The following is an 18,592-nucleotide window of genomic DNA, read 5'->3' as shown; positions in this document are numbered from 1 at the left end:
GGTCCCAATGGCACACGTTGGCTTATCTGGAAGTAGAGATGCTTGTCACTTGGAGAATCCCTCCCCAAGAGCATTTTCTATTCAGTCTGTGTTGCAAACACGTTTGTTTGTTAGTTTGTAGACTCCATTCCTCATTAGGAGAGAATCTCCATTCAGAAGGGAAAATTCTAGGCCATATTTATCCATTATGATTATTTGGAAAAACTCTGACAGCATGAATACAGGCACAAAATCCATGAGGTAAATAAAGAACCATAATTATGATGCTTTTTTCACTCATCATTTCTGTGATACTGACTTGTGACCACTTTAATGTGTGGAGTTGACAGGATAATGTTAATCTATTTTTGCCTGTAACTGAATATATTAAAATATTTGTCTGTCACATGTACTTAAATGGATTTTATAACCCTAACACTAGAACAGAATTTTTTTCAGCTAAATAAAGCTATTTAAAAGTTTCAGATCTAGTTTAAACTGATCATCCAGATTTATTCTAGAGTCGATGGTGAAAGACAGGCATTCTTGGTGGAGAAATGTGCACCTTGTCTGAATGAGATCAATTGCTGTTTGGAAGTGCCTGTTGACATTACAGGGAGCCCAGAGTGGTGTCTTAAACAAGCCGTCTGGTTTGAGGTGGCAAGATCTGGTTGAGCTGAATCCTGTCCTGACAGACTTACTCTAGGCAACACAAGAAACCTATAGGAAGGGAACCTATGTGTCTCAGATCTTGAGTTAAGGCTTTAAACTTTGCATATGTTCTCCCTGTTTTCATTACTACCAAAATCAGAAATTCCTCAGACCATGCAACAGACATGAATACTGCTCGCTATTTAAAATGAAGAAGTATTTTAGCCATCCAACTTTAATATTATTTTCCCAAAGGTTTTAAATTACCAGTTTCTTCCTGTAGAAACACGATTAGGAGAATGATGTTATTAGTATTTGAATGATCCCAGTTTGACTGTGAAAGTCAGATCACACTGACCTGGACAACAGGGGGAACATGAGTTTGCCACTTTGTTGTTGCAGAAAATTGTTGGTACCTGTAAGGCTCTGCTAGTAAGGTAACAGCATGTTCTCTGAGGCATTCTCCAGGCACAGAAGAGTAATCTTTCCCAGAAACTGAAAAGGAAGATTGGAGCAGTGGGATGAGTAAAAGTATAAGTATTGCAAAAGCACCCACAATGCCACAAAAATAAGGCCAATCCTTACACGCTTATATTTTCTCTCCAAAGTCTTCACTTGCCCCAAAAGCTACAATGACTTTTCATTTTACTTATTGCTGATTAATGAAGTTTCAAGTTCAGTATATACAGTTCAATAACATATTTCCTCTTACCAGTTCTCCCTCATATAAGCAACATCTCTGCCTGTCTGGCAGAAAGGAAGAACATGCAGTTTTATCCCAAAAGTTTTATCAACCTTGAATTCTTATCAAAGGTACTTTCAGTCCCCTCATCACCAGAGGTAGTTTGTTTAATCCACCAGACTTGCTACTGAGATGTAGGCTTCAAGATGGTCAAATGATGAAAGGATAAAGGTTGTATGTCAGGGAAACAGTGATGGGTTCATATTCTGGTCACAGTCCTGTAAACGTTAGTTGCCCACACGCACCCCTTACAGCACAGAGACAGGCACCCTCCATATGAAAGTCATTCCACCTCCCTTCAGCTGGAGGTGACCCACCTTTCACAGGTCATAACAAGAACATATGTAATCAGTTTAAAATAGACTCCCTAACTTACTCCTGTCTCTGGTGAGCCAGCTGACCAGACTGCTGCGGCTCGTTGAGGAAGGTGGTTAACACTCAGATTGGATGGGGAAGCTGTTCTTTGTAAACCACAGACCAGTGGCAGCCTTGGATAAGACGGACAAAGGGATTAAGTGTTGATTGCCGTGATAACAAAGACTATGGACTGGATCGACCAAATCAGAGGAGGCTCAGCTACTAAGGAAAGGGATTGTTGTGCTAACGTATACTAACAGCATAGCATATACGCAGCCTTTACAACTGAGTGAGCACCCATATGAGTCTATGATTCACTTTGTTCTGCCAGCTCTGCTGCAAGAGTGGCAACCTTTGGCAAAACATTAATAATAAAAAACAGAAGAATGATGCTATCTTAAATTGTGGCACCCAGCTGCTAAATTAACGTATGCTGGAACCCCAGGGTTTGCAAAGCCCACTGAAGCCAGTGGAAAGATTCCCGTTGACCTCAGTGGGCTGTGAATCATTCTCAAATAGAAATGGAGCTCCAGTTCCAGTGGCTGTTCTCATCTCCATGCAGATTAGTTTTGGGACAGATCCCATATCAGCCATGGTGTTTGTTGGGTGATAAAGCTATTTATTTGCTGCTGATAAGGCAAAGCACACCCTCATCGTACTCTGAAGTGGGGATGGGATGAGTTCATCTAATCCCATTAGACATCTACTTCTAAGCTAATCACCCTCTGCTTCTCTAGTACTCAATGGAGAGAAGTTGGCATTTCATCTGCAACTCATCACTCCAAAACAGACATCTAAAATAGATCAGATGACTCACACTCTAAATGCCTGTTTCTTCCCATTGACAATAAAGGGAGCCTGAGGTAATTTTCTCAGATTGAGACATTGACATGTGGTCAGAAGAATTTCACTCCAAGAAGCTTAAAAAATGTTGTGTTTTTATATCTGCTAAATCAAACAGCTAAGTCAACACAAGATCCTAGTGGAGACAGGTTCAGGTAAACCCAGTCGGCTTTGAGATGTCTTGCATGAACTACAGAGCTTTTCCTCAGTCGGATTTTATATTAACACCTTCAAAATATACCAAGTTTATACAAGATAACCTTTGATGTACTCTGCTCTGGTTACATGTTCCAGATGACAGGTCCAAAATGGTCTCAGGTATATTCCAAAGATAATAATATTAAATGGACAAAAGGCTTCAAATTATTGCCATTACTTTATTTTCAGAAAGCTCTCGTCCCACTGGTGAGCGGTATAGTGTGAAATTCAGCACCAAATTCAAACCTAAATGTACATGTCTACAACACAGTCTGGGCCCTGTTATACTTACTGGAGAACTAGTCAATACAGGCAAAAGAGACTGGAAAGCAATTCACCTGCCTAAATGTAGGTATCTACTTTAGAGTGATTTGGACAACACTCTAGGCTCTGTCAGCTGCAGAAAGTCCCTCTCCAAACCAGGAATTTGGCCACCAGCTCCAATGTACTCACTCCACGAAGAAGATACCTAAAATTAGGTAACTGTAGTTGGATCCCATCCACTGGAAACTGCCCAGTTGGTTGCCCAGTAATAACATCCTTACCTGGACCATATCCTGACAGGATAGAGTGTGGTGAGATGTGCCATACGCTGGACCACCACAAGTGTTATGTCAGGAGATAATGAACTAATACAAAGATAAAAAGAACCCAAAATAAGCTTTGAAGTAACAGTTTCATTCTGAAGTGAAGTTTCCTGTATACATACATACATATACATGTTTTTTTAAAGCAACGCTTTTCTAAATGAGCAGGGAAGTTTTTATATTTGTGGTTTTGTTCATACTGAGAATGAAAATACACTGTGAAACTTTGACATTTGCCATGAAATGGAAATACTGAGTTTCATACAGCTCAAGTAAATTCGATAAAGCCCTGCAAAGATGAAGTGTACAACATCTTTAGCACAACCAAAACCATAAACTGGCTCCACAAGGGGACATGTAAGTATGACTGCCAGTCTTTGTTGTGTCAGTCTGATCCCCTTCCACCAGATGTTTCTCAGATGATAGTCCAGACACACCAACATAAAGCTTCTCACGAAATTACCCAAAGCATAATAGAGTCCTTGCGTATTTGAAAAGTTCTATTCAGAAACACAGTTTCTAACTTGGCACTTATCCTCAAAATATTCATGACTGTCAGCAGCTATTAAAAACAAGAATAACAATGGCTATTTCTATAATAGCTGTATTTTGAAATCTCAGAGCACTTTGTGAACTTAACAGACTTATCTGAGATGTATAGACTCATATCATCTATTAGGGAATGCAGCTCCCTCTTGGGCAAGAACTTGACTTCTGTTCTCAAAAATTCTATAAAGAAATACAGACAAGGCATGAGTACAGATTGCTGAAAATTTAGCCCAATTTGGATTTTCAGGTAGGTTGAATATGAGTTTTGCTCTCAGAATGTGCCTAGAAACTATACTTAACCTTTGCAAGAGTGGAATAATTTCTTTTTTAATGAGCGGTAGTAAGTAGTATTTCTCTCTTTTGCACTAGAGAGATGGCATAAGGTTTCAAAGTACTGCAATATCAGGCAAGTGAGCCGGTACAAGGAGATAGCATGGGCTGCAGAATTGTCAGTGCAATAAACAGCATTAACTGCCTTTTGTGTTCCCATTGACACAGCACTGAGGTGACACCTGGGGCACCAGGACTGTGTTCCAGTTTTCTGTTCAGGCAAGAAAGTCATCTGTGTCGTCTTTTCTCCATCTCTAAAATGAGATCTCTCCTTTGTACTATCTTCGTTGAGAAGCCTGTCTAATAGGAACATGGTTTGGTTTGTTTCTGAGTGAACCACAGCTACTCCAGGTAACTTTAGCTAGGGAGAAATCTGTCAGTGTGAACTTTGCCACTTCTGGAATGTCTGCTGAAATGCAGGCACAGCAAATGAGCCTCTGGAAAAACTCCAAGTGCTGGTTTTGTCTGCCAGGGAAAGAATGAAGTGTCTTCCTAAGGCACATCACAGGTTGCTCCCTGGGGAAGCACTACAAGCCAGTGGCTTGGGATCGTTTAGAGAAATCATGTCTGCCAAATAAGTTTCTTCCTAGCCCCTTTCCTTGGAAAGCTCCTTCAATTTGGCATTATGTGAACTGTATTTTTCAGAGCAATACTTGTCTGTGGGTCTCATCTGTGCTTATTTACAACATAGCCGTTGCAAATATAATGCCTTTTGACTGGTAAGTCACCCTAGTAATCATCCTACTCTAATGAGAAGTCCATACCACTCGGCGAAAGCCTCAATCACTTCTAACATGCTGTGTAACTGTCACTTATGCAAGACAAAATGATGGGAAAAAAGAGTATTTTGTACTTGCATTAATGGAATTTGCTTGAAGCCAGTCTTCGTACTCTGCAACATGCAAGGGAAAATAAATTCTGGAGAGAATTTTTGTATCACATAAAATGCCCTTCATGTTTTTCCATGATTAAAAGTATAACCTAAACCCTTTTAGGATGGAATAATCTAAGCCGGATGGAAAATACAAAAATAGGCTAGGCAGGACCTGACTGTTTAGCTGGGGAAAAGGTTGCAAACACAAAAAGCTTTGGCTTCTCCTTTTCCATAATTTTCAGTCATTTTCAATCTTGTCAGCATGAATAATATAGTTGATTTTTGCCATGATTATGAAGCAGCTGCAGAATGCATAATAAAGTTGAAAAACAGTTGAAAAAACATTTATCTATTTTGTTTTTAATTGAGACACTCCTCCTAACTGCAGAAAAGGAACCATGCTGGCTACAATTCCATAAGCCACACCTGATCAGCAGATAGTTTAGGTTTTGGAGGGAATTTTTAAGAAATCTTATGAAACAAACAAACAAAAAAATGCTACTTATTTGTTATAGTCAGACAAAGCATCTTTTTATGTAGTCAAATGTAACATCCTTTTTGCAGCCCAGAACAGAAGTCCTCACTGAGGTTTCTTGTTCTGCACGTACCCATTTTGTCTCTCTTGCTGAGGACTTTAGTGGTCAGCGGACTAAGTCTGCAGATAGAAGCTTCTCAGGAAATTATGGAGGTACGTTTGGATGGGAATCATTTAAGTTAGTCTAGGTCCCCTTTACACACTACAACAGGTGAAAGACTCATCTTCTTTTAATGTAGACATCTAAAGGTCAGATGGATCGCACATGAAAGGTGCCTATTTCTCTTTTATCCGTAACAAGGACCTTAGGTGTCTAGTTTAAAGGAAGACTTATAGAAGAATAGATAGGTGAGATAATACATTATTCTAAGAACTGGCAAAAGAGGAGAAAAGGTGTATTCAGTTCTGATTGGCCCAGTTTTATTTTATTTTGTAGCAATTGTGGTCCTAGATGACTTCACTGGTACTAGAGGTTTTCACCTGATTAGTAAGGAAATTAATCTTCTCTGGTCATTCCCTCTGTTTGTTTCTCTGTCTTGCTCTCTGTCCTGGGAAATTGTCCCCGGCCCATGCTAACTCCTAAATTGTGCCTGGAAATTGCTTCGGAGAGTTTTAGTTTGCCGGGATCCAAGCCAGGCCAGTACCTTGTTGACAGTATAGAGGGATTGAGTTCTACTGCCTTGTGCAGGTGTCTGTCACTGTTTAATTTGTTGGTGTAGCCTGGCAGAGACAGAGAGATGGACGGATGATTTCCAAATGGCAGCTGGGATCTAGCCACCCTGTTTTGGAGAGTAAGAGAAATTCACAAGAGGACATGACCAGATCACACCAAAAGGCCTCCAATCAGCAAAAAAGCCCTGCCACCTGCAAAAACCATGTCAAGAAACAGCTAAACAGTCAAATAATATCCAGTCAAAAGCAAGCAGAACATTCTCCATTTTGAGTGAGGCGCCTTAGCCATCAAGTTCTGTTTATCATGTTTTCAGGTTGGTCTTCAATCCTTGTGCCTGTAAAGAAACTTCTACATAAATACTTCATCTGTAGTTTATTTTATCTGGTGTGGATGTTTATTTTAAGTTATTTTAAGTCCATTAGGGATACATCAAAACTAAATAAAGGAACTTTTTATTGTTATTCATGTTCAGCCAACTAAATTGAGCCTGCAGCCAATGTTATCAATGGAGTCTAGAGAGAGATTAGCTGACTAAATGTAGCAGGTAGACTGCATTGCCTAAATAAAAGTGTCAAGCTATTTGAGATGCCCTGATTTATCTTGCCTGGTCTACAGATGCTCTTCCAGAAGGGCTCGTTTTCCTGTGCTATCTGCCATATCTGCCAGCCCACACAGCTGTCTCACATGCCCTATGGCACCTCAAATGTTTAGGCAACGGAACCATGTCTGTAGTGGCTGATCAGCTTAATTACTCCCTAGGGTCTACCATCTATAACGGGAGCTTAGACATCTGCTGTGCCTGTAGACACATGTGGTGCAGGTCTCTTAATCTGTAGCTCAATCTCATTTTAAGGACTTGAGTCAGCTCATAGATGGACTTCTAGTACTGTTTTAAATGCTCTGTGATATACAGGGCTGGCCAATATGACACAATTAGGATACCTGCTCCTTCTAGACCAGCAGCAGAAGAACCAGTAGGGTACCCTAGGGCTTCTCAACCAGCTCAAGGCACCTACCTGCGTGCAGGTAACTGGACTGAGCCTCATGTCTTAACCATAACTTGAACTCCACCAACAAAGCTGGTTGCTTCTTGTCTGTACAACACGTATTTCAGTCTTACATGCTCCACTGAAGAAAACTTCACACAGATGGTAAATCATTAAATTCCTTCCATTAAGCAAATATACTTTCCTTCAGCTGTGGTTTACCCAGCAACTGACAATTTGGCAGCAATACACTTATTTTTATGATTAACCTTGTGAATCCACAGGCGCTTGCTTTCCCAAACAGCTGACCTTTTCCTACAATATTATTTTTGACAAGTGATGGCTCATTACTCTCTGTTACTGTCAGTATTTTAATGTCCAATTTTCAAATTATTATCGAAGACGGAGGCACCAATATCCTATACTAAGATTTCCTCATGCTTTCCACAATAAAGTCTTGCTATGCTGGAACTTTCAAGCTGAAATTACCTTTGCCACATTTGTTTCACACTGATATTTTTTCAGAAAGGTTCAATAAAAAAATTCAGCCATTTCCAAGACCAATGTTAAGAAATATTTTGTGTACGTAAAATAATAAAAAAAAAATACAATCAGTCGTATACTATTGCTGAAAAGCTCTATCATTTCTGTGCTTTGAAGCAGGAACTTGAAATCAAGCCACACATGTAGCCCTGGGGACAATGTTGTGTCTTTGGCTGTTTTCATTATGTTCTCCCAAATGCAACACAGCTCTGAGCCCCTGGAAAAATCAGTTTATACATGCTCAGGAGAGACTTAGTTTGACAGCTATATTGTCCAGTGTGCTGTCACGGAGCTCCTCCCAGCACAGCTCCTTTTCCCACCATTCCTTGGATCATTAGGCACATCCACCTGGTGGGCACTGGGGCTGAGCAAGGCCTTCCCTGTAGAGATTTCTCCAAGAAGCTGCATGTCACCAAACTGCTGGTCAGTGATACAGAGTAGAAGGAATTGCTGGAGCCCCTACCATGCAAAGAAAGGTATGAGCTGAGTCAAATGAAGATTTCTGAAAAATGAGGAAAAGACAGGGATTGAAAAGGTGTAGGAGAAAAAGAACAGGGAAAGAGAGCAGAAGGAAAGATGGGAATCTGGGGAATGCAAAAAAGAAAACTGGCAGGTAGGAAAAAGGGACAGAAAACTGTAAAAGAACAGAAATAAGAGCAGAAGGAAGGGCAGATTCTGCAATGTTTCTTGCAGAACATGGGCAAGAGATGCAGGGAAGTGGATGGCTTATGCATTTTAGCATGTATTTAAGACACAGGACCTCCAGGACTCCCTCCCTTCTAGGGAAACAGCTGCGACCAGGACTGCATGACAGAAATATTTGGTATCATCTCTTGTTCCTCTCTCAAGCTGCAACAAACGCCACAACCCAGAATTTTTTGTTAATTGTTCAGAACAAAACAGGAAACAAAATATAGTTTTTAGTATATTACTAGTTCTTTCTGCATACCTTCAAGAATAGCAGCTTTGGTATCAGACTGGTCTGTAAGTGTGGCTTTATAAAAAGCAATCCTTTGATTCAGGAGTTCTCAGATTGGTGTCCTTGCTGGCAGAGATTCTCTGTCTTTCACATCAGAAAGGCACAAAAGAACTGCAAGGAGAGAGAAAGAGCAAATTCAGTAGAATGGACCATGCTCAATTTACCAGAGAAAGTGTATTTCCAGGTTTTCCTAAGTTCTACCTTGGATATATGTGTCTCCTGATTTAGGGAAATGCTGTGTATGGCAATAAATCAAACTCTGTTTCTGATTACCAAGAGCTGCAAGCACTTCCATAATAGCACCGCCGTTCTCTTTAAGCAATGTGAAACACTTTACAAACAATAGCGATCTACACAAACCTGCACAAAAATGAGGAGTGGAAATCAAACTTCCTGGCTCCTATGCCCTAACCATAAGACTGAATTTTTTCCCTAGTCATACAGTTTCAACAAGTTCAAGGTGAACTTAATGACAAGGAGATCAGCTTGGGGCAGAAGGTGTTGAAAAGAAGGGTGCGCTGGGGACTTCGTGCGACTCTCAATCCCCAGCTGCATCCCTCCGTGGGTGTTTGGTGTTAGAAGGCTCTGTCCCTAAGTGCAGCTCAGTTCTTTGTCAATGACTAGCTCCTCACTGATGTGTTTTCTTCTCTTCCCTCTGGAACAGACTTTAGTGAAGCTGTCTGCAAAAAAAAAAAAAGTCAGTGGCAGTGTGAAAAAGAGAAAAACAACAACCCAGCAGGTTTTACAATACAAGAAGCTATTTATTTACTAAGTCTTGGTTTGTTATTGCAAAATCCTGGCTCTTAAAAAGCTCTCAGTCATTGTAGCTCACTGTCCTAATACAGCTGATACTGTGCTGACCAGCCCTTCTAGAGAGGTATTTTCTTTCTTTACATTAGCTGATAGATTAATGGTTTCATTCCCAACTCATCCAGCCTGTTTCCATGCTTTTCCAGCTGGATTTGTATTCAGCTACCACGTTTCCTGCTCTAATTGCCAGACCATAACTGCTCTTACATTACTTTCCTAAGAACAATTCTCTGACTTTCCCTGGTCTAAAAGTGACATTATCTTTTTTAACCCTCGGGTTTCAGGCTTTTTGCTCAGCTAAGATATTTCCAGCTTGATTTTTTGTTACGTGCCAAACCAAAAGCTTAGCTGAAATTACTAGGAGCAGTGAACGTCTATGGCCAGATGACAATCTGAAAGCATCTACAGATGACCACATTTGTCTTGAGGTTTTAAACAACACATAGTAATGCCTAGGAAAGGACTTGTATTGCCATCTGCCAGCATTTACAAATGACGGGTTTTGCCACTATCGTGTGAGTGACAATGACACACAGCCACTAATAGAAACGGAATCAGGAGCATGAAATACGAAGTGGCATGTGCAACGGCTGCAATAATAGTATTTATACAGCAGCAGCACTTAGAGGCTTTAATCAGACTGCGCTCCACTAAGCAAGGTACTATGCAAACAGATACAGAGGCAGAGGGCCACACGTACTCCACCTCATTTCAGTCTTGTAGCCAAAGCTTGCATACTAGGAGTGTGATTTCCGTAGGTTCTCCCATAAACAAGAAAGACATACTCTAAAAGGTGATTCAGTCTAGCTGATCTCTAGTAGAGTACCTCACCTCTGCTTTCACTGTACAGCAATGGTTTTCAACCTTCTTCAGCTTGCAGAAGCCTTAATGCTCCCTCTTGGAGGTAGAGAGCCCTGTCTGGCAAACTGAAGCATACTGTTTGTCCTGGTTTCGGCTGGGATAGAGTTAGTTTTCTTCCTAGCAGCAGGCACAGTGCTGTGTTTTGGATTTAGTAGGAGAAGAATGTTGATAACACACTGATGGTTTAGTTGTTGCTAAGTACTGCTTAGGCTAGTCAAGGACTTTTCAGCTTCCCATGCTCTGCCAGGTGCACAAGAAACTGGGAGGGGGCACAGCCAGAATAGTTGATTCCAACTGCCCAAAGGGCTATTCCATACCATATGGCGTCATGCTCAGTATAGAAATTGGGGGGGGTTGGCTGGGGGTCAGTGATCGCTGATCGGGAACTGGCTGGGTATCAGTCGGCAGGTGGTGAGCAATTGCATTGTGCATCACTTGTTTTGTATATTATTATTATTATTAACATTATTATATTGTTATTATTATCATTACTATTTGACTTTATTTCAGTTATTAAACTGTTCTTATCTCAACCCAGGAGTGTTTCTCACTCTCACTCCTCCGATTCTCTCTCCCATCCCACCGGGGCAGGGGGACTGAGCGAGCAGCTGTGTGGTGCTGAGTTGCTGGCTGGGTCTAACCCACGACACTGTTGTAAGACCTTACGAAATTACTGTTAAAGGCCCTTCCAATGCCACAGCACTAGATTCATGAGGATAAAAAACCCCACTGCTCTAGAAGCCGCAGGTGATGGCACTCTCAAGTTATGCATTCCAGGTCAATTCCTTTGGTTAGTTGACACAAATCTGCACCACCATGCTGGCCCCAGAGATTTCAAAAATCCACACTTCAAATAATTACATTTTATTTGGGATACTTCAATTCCTCATACTGTCCAATATTTTCCATATTGTTTTTCAAAGTTATTATCTGCCATAAATACAAGATAAATATTTGACTGTTAATGAGCTCAGGCAAAGTTTCACTACAAATCAATGTCTGATTTTTATCTTGCAGGTAGAAAGCTGTACGTTGCTGGGTTGTTTTTTGTCAAAGTACATTTTTCAAAAACATAATATCTCATCTAGGATCCTATGATCTGATTCATAGAATTGTTTAGGTTGGAAAAGACCGTTAAGATCATAAAGTCCAACCATTAACCTAGCCCTCCGAGTCCACCACTAAACCGTGTTCCTAAGCAACCACATCTACATGTCTTTTAAATACCTCCAGGATACCCCCACTACATCTCTGGGCAGCCTCTTCCAGTGCTTGACAACCCTTTCCATGAAGAAATTTTTCCTAATATCCAATCTAAACCTCCTCTGGTGCAACTTGAGGCCATTTCCTCTCATCCTAATGCTTGTTACTTGGGAGAAGAGACCAACACCCACCTCACTGCAGCCTCCTTTCAGGTAGTTGTGGAGAGCGATAAGGTCTCCCCTCAGCCTCCTCTTCTCCAGGCTAAACAACCCCAGTTGCCTCAGCTGCTCCTCATAAGACTTGTGCTCCAGACCCTTCACCAGCTTCATTGCCCTTCTCTGGACAGGCTGGATCCCACCATGTTTCTGTGATGGCAACTATATCATAGTTTTCCTGCAGCACAATGGCTTCCAGCTCCTCCTGTTTGTTGCCCATGCTGCGGGCATCGGTGTAGATGCACTTCAGTTGGGCTATTGGTCCCACCACCTTTTTTGGGGGAGAAACCCTAGTTCCTATGTGACCATTCTCAGGCGCTTCCATGGTTTCTAACACACCCATAACCCTTTTGTCTTCGCTGTCGCATGGATCTCCATCCCCTGCCTCCACTGGGACGGCAGACTGAAGGACCTCGCTAGCACTCCGTCCCTCAAACATTGGCGTGCCGTCCCCAGGCTTAGCTTTAGTGAGCCTGGGTCTATCCATTTCCCCCTTCAAATCTAGTTTAAAGCATTTTCCTGTTTCTGTCACTGCTGTCTAGGAAATCAGAAGAACATTCGTTGGCCAAGACACACATATGCACTGATAATCATAATTGAAGCTCATAAATAAAGACCTTCGGCTATTAATAATTTGTGGCAGCTTCTCCTCCAGTTAACAGTGGATCTGAAGATGCCCTCTTTCTCTCAGATTTGTCACAGAGTTAGAAGGCAGAGATGCAGAAATGACAGAGATTCCTTACAAGATGCTTTCCACAACTCTTTTTTTTCATGCTGGAGTGTGGGCGGGCACAAGCACAGTTGCAAGCAGATTTCTATCACTCCACTGCAAGTTGAATTTGCAGAACATAGTTTTGTGCAATGGGCGTGGAAAGGCAGCTTCATTGTTCCCTAGACTCACTTTCCATAGGCCAGATTTATTCTTTAGCCATTGCATGATAACTTTATTTGCTGGATGACAGCATCAAGGAGGACTAGGCTGAGACTTACAGTTTGTTACTTTAAGAACAACTGGAAATATTCACTTTCAAGGAAAAAGTCTTGTCATTTATAGCTTTGTAAAGTTTCCACAGAGTTTTGCAGGGTTTTTTTTGTGGGGGAGATATTTTTCAAATAAGATTGTTTAAAAGTTTATGCTTTAAAAAAGAAAGTATGGAAACAGATATTAATCTCTTTCCAGTGTGAATATATGAGCAACTAAAACATTCCCAATTAAGTTCTTCTTATCCTCATTTTCTGCATTTCCTCAGATGCAGGCCCAGGTTACAAGAAACACCAGGTGAGTTGTGACATCCTTTTCAGCTGTTAATCCCTGCACCTTTAAAATGCAAATTTGGACCCAGCTGGGGTGGGGAAGATTCAGCAAATGGTTGAGACACAAATCACTACAAGAAATCAGTGTTTACATTACTGAGAATTCAGACATGACTCACAGCCAAAATAAAAATCCTATTCCCAAAGGATTCCTTGCAGTTTAGTCTCTAAAACAGCTGGGGTTTGTGCATTTTGAAAATCACCTGTGAAATGGGAATAACAAATGTTTGGGGTATTACCTTGCCATTAGCTTTGATAATTACAACTGAGATGATGTATTTTTCCTCCTTAATTTCTACTTGAACTTCAGATATTATCTGCCCCCGCTTTTCACAAGAGATGTTCTGGACCAGCTGAACAGGCACAGGATTATTTGTGATCTCCCGTGTATTTTCAGGGGCTTTCATTGCAGAGCCTTTCTCAGCACAGCCACGGAGCAAACCCGTGGCCGCAGAGCCCTCTTGTGGAAAATCAGCCGGTTCTGGCAGGAGGAGACTTCTTTGGTTTGGTTTTTTTTTTATTATTATTATTTTGCATAGGAAGAACAAGAAGAAGGAAGTCCCGTGGATTGCTGTGGCAGGAAAAAGTCCAGGCAAGACATCCTGCTCACCCCAGCATCTTCTTCACCCGGCCTGGAGTATCAACAAGTCTTCTTACGCCGAGAGCTGAAAGACAGAAGTCAATATTCGTCTCATCTTTGCTTAATTTAATACTCTCAGTTAGGAGGGTTTTGACAATGCTCCTGCCAACAGGTTCTGCCGCTTCTATTTGAAAATATAACTATGCCATCTCCATGTTACAAACTGAACCAACCTTTCTACCTATAAAGGCAGGAGAAAGATGGGTATTTCAGTCATTCATTCTACCTGTCCTGGAGTTTCATGTTATCTTCTGTTCCTAAATGCAACCCTGCATTTAGGAAAAGCCACCTTGTTTTAAAAATAAAGGCTTCTAGAATAAAGGCTACCAGCATACTTGTACATACAGGAAAATCACTCCACCTAGTATGCACCTGGCTACCATTCCCGGAAGGCAGAAAAGTACAGTAGACAAACTTAGAAGTAGGCACACGCTTAGCTTTGGGTGGTACCGCCCTTCTCTACCCTCTTTTAGCTTTCCAGCTGTAACATTTCGGTGCATACAATACAAATTTTTGCAAAAAATGACTGGCTACGTGCCAAAGTCAGCAGGGATTTGGTTGAATTTTAACTGGATAGAGAAGGTTACACCTTGTCCTTGCCTTTATCTAATATCCACACATGTTTTGATCAGACCTAATCAAACATTGCTGCAGGTTAAACATGTTACGCTTTTACTTTAATTCAACCCAAAGCAGTACTAAAGTGACCTACATACACAACACCTGCCTGTTGATAAAAAAAATAAATGGCTGCAGCTGCATGTGTGTCAGGAAGCAAGGCACTGAAGTTAAGACCTGTAATTAGGTCCTTACATGCTTTTTATGGGGGGAAGGAAGATAGGGAATAGGGGAAATTCCTCTCGTCTGAATGGCCCAATATTCCACACTCTTCTGGAGGTGCCATTAATGAGTACAGGGAGATGAGTACAGGAGTGCAGGAGTACTCCTGTAACGAGTACAGGAGCAAAATGAGAACTGGAAATCCTCTAGCAATGTAGGACCTGGTATCACAACCTGGGGGTGGTGATAAAATCCTGTCAGGGCTCCGCACAGGCTGGCTGCTCGCTCAGGACCAGGGTGCTGGGAGCAGAGGGGATCCCTGGGCCGGCAGGACAAGGACCTTGCCAGCCAAGGTCTGTCCCTCTGCCCACAGCGAGGGAGCGGGGCAGGCCCGCGGTGGCTGCCTGGATCAGCAAAGAGCCCAGATCCCCAGGCAAACGGTGACGGGGCAGGTCTGAGGTCAGGTTGGGAAGAGAAGTCAGCAAGTCATGGTCAGGATCAGGCCCCACAAGAGTAATGTCCTGGTTTCAGCTGGAATAGAGTTAATTTTCTTCCTAGTAGCAGGCATAGTGCTGTGTTTTGGATTTAGGATGAGAATAATGCTGATAACACGCTGATGGTTTAGTTGTTGCTAAGTAGTGCTGACACTAGTCAAGGACTTTTCAGCTTCCCATGCTCTGCCAGGTGCACAAGAAGCTGGGAGGGGGCACAGCCAGAATAGTTGATCCAAACTGACCAAAGGGCTATTCCATACCATATGGTGTCATGCTCAGTATAGAAACTGGGGGAGTTGGCCGGGGAGCAGCGATCACTGCTCGGGAACTGTCTGGGTATCGGTCATCGGGTGGTGAGCAATTGCATTGGGCATCACTTGCTTTGTGTATCATTAGTATTATTATCATTATTATATTGTTATTATTATCATTACTATTTTACTTTATTTCAATTATTAAACTGTTCTTACCTCAACCCAGGAGTGTTTCTCACTCTTACTCCTCCGAATCTCTCCCATCCCACTGGGGTAGGGGGAGTGAGCGAGCGGCTGCATGGTGCTGAGTTGCTGGCTGGGGCTAAACCACGACACCATGTTATCACAAAAACGGGGTAAGAAGCAACAAGCTATGGCATATGCCCCCACTATGCCCTCACTAATGTTGAAATCAGTTCACTTTTTGTGAAAAAATGTGTGGTGCTGATACGGACCTTAGAAGACTGGTCTTATAGGAGACAGTCCAGTTACAGCGCAGAAAAAACACAGACCTTTGAAGTACGCTGTGTCAGGAAAAGTACCAAATAGGTGTGTTTCCAGCTGATGGACCACAAGGCGGATACTTGCCTTAATGACTTGGGGAATTAAGGACAGCTTCTGTCATTCACAGCTTATGGACTGGTAAGTATGGGGGGCGAACATGAATGTCCACTACTGCAGGAAGAAGAAACCAGCAACATCAGCATCATATTCTTCCCAATGAAGAACTTGAGGATGAGAATTCAGGTGTTATCCTCCTCGCAGTCAAAAATGTCTGACTCTAATACCCAGAGAAACAATGAAAGGGTGAGCATAACACCAAGAAAAAGTGATAGAAACTAAGTGCATGTTTTAGAGTTTTAATTGCATTACTATTATTGAGATTTTTCCTCCACAGAAGTATTCTAAGTGCAACCTTATACTTTCTTTTTTCCTGAGAATTAGATCTAGACTAATAATGATTCTTGAATTAGACTGTTATCAATTGTGCTAAGAATAAATTCTGTGAGATAAATATATATATCAGGTGTGCTGCTTCTTTGCCCATAAACAAGACTTTGAGCACACCACCAGCTATTGCAATGATCCATACTATGTGTACACATATATAGTATGCACATATATAAATATATATGTATATGTATTCCTATTCCATTAGCAGAATCCCACCGTGATCAGGCAGCGAGGAGGAACAGGATCAGGCCATCCGTACCATTCGTATTTCTTTGTGCGCTTTGTGTTTTCTGTCCAAGTTTATCTGTGTGGCTGACCATGTGTGCATATGTATATTTAGATATGTGTATATATATTCTTGTGTACTGGGTGTATGAAGGCGTGGGTGCCTTTTGGGAGTAGTGCTCAGCCTTGCTACTGGCTGGATCGGATAGCACAGAGCTACAGCAGCCTCCCACGTAGTGGCCTGCAGGGTTCAGCAAGCCCTGGCATTTTTCTGTCAGGCCTTTGCAAGAGGGATTCACTGCGTACATATCTTCCTATAAGGGAGTGTGAGTTTTTGGTAGCACCTGAGAGTTCATCAGACCAGTTGGGAGCAATGTCTTCAGGGCAAATCTGACCAAAGTTACTCTCATTACTGGTTTACTTTTTATTCCACTTCACATTCCTTTGCTGTCTTTTCTCTCAACGGCCCCAGAGCACAGATAGTTGAGCAGTAAACAAAAAAGGAACAAAATCTCCTATTACTCTGTAAGATGGGCTCAAGCTGCGCCATGGGAGGTTTAGATTGGATATTAGGAAAAATTTCTTCATGGAAAGGGTAGTCAAGCATTGGAACAGGCTGCTCAGAGAGGTGGTGGAGTCACCATCCCTGGAAGTGTTGAAAAAACAGGTAGATGTGGCACTTTGGGACATGGTTTAGAGGGCATGGTGGTGTTGGGCTGATGATTGGAATGATGATCTTAGAGGGCCTTTCCAACCTTAATGATTCCTAGTTTTTACTTTCATTATAAATAATCCAGCCACCAAGCCAGGAAACATGAAATTGCTACTCTACCCTTAATTGGTTTAGTGGTGGACTTGGTAATGTTAGGTTAATAGTTGGACTGGATGATCTTAAAGGTCTTTTGCAACCTAAACAATTCTATGATTCTATGATTCTAAGACGGCCATCAGCACCTGCACTGGCTCTGGCTGGGATGGAGTTGACTTTCCTCATAGCAGCTGGCATGGTGCTGTGTGTGTTAGATTTGTAACTGAACAGTGTTAATAACACAGAAGGTAGTCATATGGCATAGGATGACCCTGTCAGTCATTTGGATCAAACTCCTTTGGGGAGTTTGGGTCAGCTGTCCCGGCTGTGTCCCCTCTCAACCCTTCTGCCCACCCCCAGCCTACTCCATGAGGAGCAAAGTGAGAAACCTTGATGTTGTGCAAACACTGTTCAGCCAAAATACTGGTGCATTATCAATGCTGTTTTGGTCACAAATACTAAACACAGCGGCATACTGGCTGCTACGAAAAAAATCAACTCTATTGCAGCCAGACCCACTACAATAATTTACTTCACTTTCTGTGAAACCCTGTGGGCCTGATGTCACAATGACTTTGTTTTTTCCTCAGTTTATAAGCTGAGTTGGCAAGGACCTGGCACAGAGGAGCAAGTAAGAGTGGGGCAAAGCAATCTTCAAGCCCTGAGAAAACAGTTCACTGACCAGCAAACCGCTGCTTCTGCATGTCCTTCAGGAAAGCAGTAGACTAATTTCTGAGCGCAGCCCCACACCAACACACTCTGTTCACTTCTGAAGCCATCCCTGAGGGTTTGTCCATAAAATCCATGGGAACAGCGGGCTGGGTTGATACAAAAACTCGCAGATACTATTCTTCAAAGTCCGAACCTCTCCTCAAGAGGAAACGGAGTCTTCAGAAAGTTCCCGAAATAAAACTCAATAGCAACAAAGTTACTATTAAGCAGGCATTCTTTATTACAGCACTGGGCAGCACTGGGGATCGTTCCACCATGAGTGCTGCAACGATTTGGCAAACTTCCAGAGATTTTATACTATCAAGTTATACATATTCATATGATTTCTGGGAATTCATCTACATAAACATGAGATTTCTTGGAACTCATTAACATATGCAAATGTCTAATCCGCAGGCGCAGTCATCCTCTTTGGTGGTCTTCAGGGGTCCTCTGGTGGTCTCCAATAGTCTTCTTCACTTGTCCGCTAGTTGAAC

This window comes from Pelecanus crispus, chromosome 3 (genome assembly GCF_030463565.1).
Source record: "Pelecanus crispus isolate bPelCri1 chromosome 3, bPelCri1.pri, whole genome shotgun sequence".
NCBI lineage: Eukaryota > Metazoa > Chordata > Aves > Pelecaniformes > Pelecanidae > Pelecanus > Pelecanus crispus.
Note: the sequence above shows the minus strand (reverse complement) of the source record.